Source organism: Montipora capricornis, chromosome 6, assembly GCF_036669925.1.
Source record: "Montipora capricornis isolate CH-2021 chromosome 6, ASM3666992v2, whole genome shotgun sequence".
Classification (NCBI taxonomy): domain Eukaryota; kingdom Metazoa; phylum Cnidaria; class Anthozoa; order Scleractinia; family Acroporidae; genus Montipora; species Montipora capricornis.
In genome coordinates, this window is record NC_090888.1 from 49,493,411 (window position 1) to 49,498,410 (window position 5,000).

The window sequence follows — 5,000 nt, forward strand, 5'->3', positions numbered from 1 at the left end:
ATATTATAGTTTATTCACATCTGTCGTATTGTACTGTCTCATGGGGACGTACCTACCTTAGTAAATTAAACTGTTTACTACTGCTACAGAAAAGAGTACTAAGGATTATAACACAATAAGGCTGGCGAGATCATAGCAGACCCCTGTTTACTAGATTAGGTATACTGAACATACTTCAAATTACTAAGATGTCATGTCTGGCCGCCAGTCGACCCAGGTTGGCCGCCATTTATGAATTCGGTGTATAAAGATCTCATATTTGAGAACCTATTAAAGGCTATTGTATTGTGTCTTGCCCTAAATTTCAGGGTGTTTCTTGTTTCGAATACATTGTTCTCCGTTTTCCGAAGTACTTTGCAAAATACATGGACGTAAAGGCTAATTTCAGGAAAACAAAATGGCGGCCATTGGATGAGCTAAGCGACAGTATTTGAAATGAAATTTTCATGATTAAAGCTACCGTTCTACAATAGCTTTACCATCATAACTTTTCATAACCCTGGATATTGGAATATTAAAATAAATAAGTTTCGTTTTTTTCCCAAAAATGAGTATTAAAATCCTTTCAGCTGATGGGCTAATTGGTAGGAGGTGAGTAATCTCACCACTGTGCCATCCCTGCTCTCATCGGATTTCCATTCAGTCTCCACGGCTCCATTTTTTGATAAACAACTTTGAATGTACAAAGCAGTTGATTTATTGAAATACATTCGCTTTATTAGTACACATCTGCTTTTTAACTAAACATTTATCATTATATGTCTTCCAGTCATGCCTGACAATCTGCCAGTTCTCCGTTCAAATATTTTGTCTCCAACGATACAAATGAACAACGCTAATGCAAATTTTCGGCGTGTCTCGTATTAATGAACTTAAAACTATACAACTAATGTCGTTATGTTCACGAAAACAGTTATTATTGTTCTCACAATTTTTGTAAGGGGATAATGAATGAAGAGAATTATTCCTCGTTCATAGCAATTGTGAGAATGTCGCCTTTCATAAGCGCAATTTTATAGGCTGGACCCCTGTTCTTGTTGTTCTGAAACCGCGAATATTTAAATATAGTCTTAGAACGACTTCAAATTCCCCTACCATTAATTTATTAAATCTACTGACTTTAATTTATACATGTGGTTGCCCAAAAGTATGCTCATGTGCTGATATGAAAAGTCTAAACCATGCTATGTGAAGGCAAGTGGTTCATTGTTCATGGTTCATTTATTTCACACTATTTACATAACATTAACATAGAAAGAAAAGCATAATCATAACACATGGTTACAAGATAAAATAATTACGGTACAGGTTATAAAATATGTATGGTGGTCAAAGTAGCGAAGGTTTTCTAGTTGACCACCACCAAGTCAAATTAAAATTCCCTTACGTTGTGAGGCACCCAGCCAATGGTTAGAACGGACTCTACACTTCAACAAAACTTTATTATGTATAAGATAACTTGCTAAAAATATTAAGGATATTGTTTGTGAAGAAGGAAATAAACTAGTGAAGTAGAGTATTTAATTTATCCTGGGGTTTGTGTGGAGTAACAAGAACCTCTCCGAGCATTCTATATTGCATATCACCGGCAGTTCGAGTGTAAACTACGAGCAGTTCCTCTTTCGTGGCTTATTTTGGTCGAGAACGAGGAGAAGACAGGCACGAGAAAAATTGGCCGCGCGAAATCTGGTTTCGAGGAGGAGCCAGCGAGCGATTCCATCCCTTCAATCTGCTTCTATTTTTGGAAAGCAAGCTAAACATTAATTGAATAACAATAACAGGGGTTGATGGTGTTATGGTGACTCACCTTGCTATTTTTATTTGTTTTTTACTAAACAATTTACGTGACACGCCGTTCTCTTTGGGCGATCCACCTTTCCACACGCTTGCCGTGGTCCGTGGGAGAACAGCTGTGCTGTTCCCAACCCAGCTCACCACATTTGTTGTATGTGGGGCTTCCACTTAAAGGGATACCTTAATCACCCGTCTGGTATGTTAGTTACGCCATGCTGCTGTTGCCTAGGGACAAAAAGGGCTAACCCAGGGCGAGACCCTTTCAGTCTGGTTTTCCGTCTTGCTTTCGCTTGTGGTATCGCTGCTTTGGCCTTTGGCCGCACAGTGTTATGTCAAGTACTGATTCTGATTCCCAGCATAACTGGGCTGAAGATGTTCTCGATGATGTGTCTGTCGTGTCTTTGGATGATTCTGTTCCTCCATCATATGCCCAGATGGCCGGGCCTGGCCGCCTGGCCGCAGTTCAAGAGTGTTGAGTAAGTCTATGGAGGATGATTACATCTTGAAAGATGAAGCGCGTCTTTCTGATGCCGAAAAAGATCGGATCCACCCGTTGAATATTCTTCCTGAGCGCCCTTGTACGGCTCACTTTGTCCTTCCTGCCAAAGATACGCCTTTGTCTCAAGTCTTCACGGATTTTTAGAATTGCGGCATTCGTGCGGCTAGTATTAGATGTTTGCAGTGCAGTTCCAATGGTTTTCTGTCTGTAAAGTTTTCTACCTCCCATTATCGTGATTGTTTTCTTCGTGAGTCCTCGTTCATCTCTCCTCATGCTCGTCGTAACTCTTCGTCGTCCACTTTTGTGGTAATCTATGACGCCCCTCGTGAGCTCCTGGATGAAGCCCTTTCTCATCGTCTTAGCCATATGGCTCTGTTTATGGAATTCGTCGGTGTGGCCTGCAGGGTTTTGATGGCATCCAAGGTGGTACGCCTGTGGCTAGAATGGAGTTGTCCGAGTCAATCCCTTCGTTCATGCGTTTTGGCATGAATCTCCTTAGGATTAAGCACGAAGGTCAGGTCCCCACCTGCCGTAAGTGTCATTTGCCTGACCATGTTGCCAGAGCGTGTCCTAATGTTGTTTCTTTCAACTGTGATCAACTGGTTCACACTTTAAGTGACTGTACCGAAGATACTAGATTCAGCATCTGTAAGGAGGGTGGTCATTATGCCAGTGATTGTCGCATGTTCCTGGTGGCGTCGCCCTGGCTTGGCTGACGTTGATGCTCCTGCTCCTGATCCACCTCCTGCGCCTCATCCTTCGCACTCTTCTACTGATGTGCCTCCTGCCGGTTCTCCACCTCCTTCTGATGTCACTGAACGCCCTCCGCCTGCTCCCTCGTCTCAGCCTGTGTCTGATGATTCATCCTCACATTCGTCTTCTGATGTTCCGCCTTTCTGTCCACATTCTGTGTCTCCTTTACAGTCATCTTTATCGTCGTCAATGTCGTCTTCGTACTCTTCTGGTGTGTCTGCTCCTCAGGATTCTCCGTTGCAGTCTTCTTTGCATTCTACGCAGTCTACTCAAGATTCCCCCTAGGAGTCTACAGACTCTCCGCAGCTTTCACAGTCCCAATCTCTCTTCGAGTCTCCCGAGCCTCCCTCTGCGCCCCTTCTGGTTCCTTCCTCTCCATCAAGTGTTAGAACTGGTCCACCTAGTGTATCGGGTTTGCAACTTTCCACTGAATTTCTTGCACAATCTCTTCCTACTGTTTCTGAGGATGCCTTCGCCGCTATGGAAATTCCTGAAGTTAGTCCTGTTGTTTCGCCTCCTCCGCCTCAGTCTTCTGCTCATGCTGTTGTTTCACGTGTGGCGTCAAATGGTAAGCCTGCTTAGCTGGACCCTGCTGATGGTCCTCCTCCTCGCAAGTCGACTACACCCATACCGGTTAGCTCTAGCAGAAAGACTAATAAACCTCGTCCTTCATAAATTTTCAAACTGTTTCCTTAAACTCTAGGGGTTTCAGTAAACGCTTCCAAAATTAGTTTGTTGATAATCTTCATGCTTTGTACGATGTTTTTTTGTTTGTTTTCAAGAAACCTTCATTACTGATCCAGAAGTTTTTTGTGCCTTTTCTAAAGCCTGGCGTAGGCCTTGTTTCTGGTCTCCCGCTGTTGGACAACGAGCCGTTGTTTTAACGTGCTTTTCTGATTCCTTCTCGGTTATAATCAGGAATTGGAAAAGAGATGTGGCTGGTAGGTTTATTAGTCTTGTTTTTCAACTCGATTTAATTAACATTTACGCGCCTACTAATCTGACAGAAAAGGAAAGTGTTTTTCGATAATTTGCATGGATATTTTTTGTCTTCTGACGTCGTTATTATTACTAGTGATTAAAATTGCTGCGATCACCAACTTGACAAATTTGTTGGGAACCTTTTTCCTGCTAAATATCTTTCTGTTTTTCGTCGACATTTTCTTTGTCGGATGCCTGGCGTAAGTTACACCCAAGGCTGCGTCGGTGCACCTGGTCTAACTCTGACTTTTCTATCGGTTCCCGGCTTGATAAGTTTTTTTGTTTCTCAGAGACTTATGCCTTCGGTTTCTCCCTGCGAAATTTTCCGATCATGATTTTGTTTATATTTCAATCCAGTCGTCTGGGAATAAAATTACAACTTGCATTGATGATCTTTCTGGTTGTCTGCAAACACTTTCCTTCAGTTAAGTCGTGGTGGGATTTCCTTAAGCATTCTATCCGTTCAAAAATTCTATCTTTTTTTTCTAAGATTAAGTGCAGGGAGCTCTCGCACGAGCGTGTTCTTTCGGTTAATCGTGTAATCGATCTTAAGCTTACACTAACTTCTGGTGATTTGTCTGTTAGCTCTTAAATTTCTGAGCTCGAGAACCAACTGAAGGTCGTCACCTTGAAAGATTTGGATAGCTCTAAGGTTCGCTCCAGTGTTCAGTGGCTTGGAGAGGAGGAAGGCCTTCTCGTTATTTTTTTACACTTGAGCGAGAGCGCTTTGAGCGTAATATTTTCACTTCCATTCTAGATTCTAGCGATGCCGAGGTTTTTACACGTAAAGAAATCAAGCGTGCGCACGTGCAGTTTTATTCAAGTCTCTTTTCGGATGGACCTATTGACCTTCCTTCTCAACAACGTTGCTTTGAATCTGTGGAAAATTTCTTTCTCCTTCTCACAGCATCTGGAGCGAGGGGTTCCTGTCTAGCGAGGAGTTAGTGAACTCCGTTAGAATTCTTAATACCAG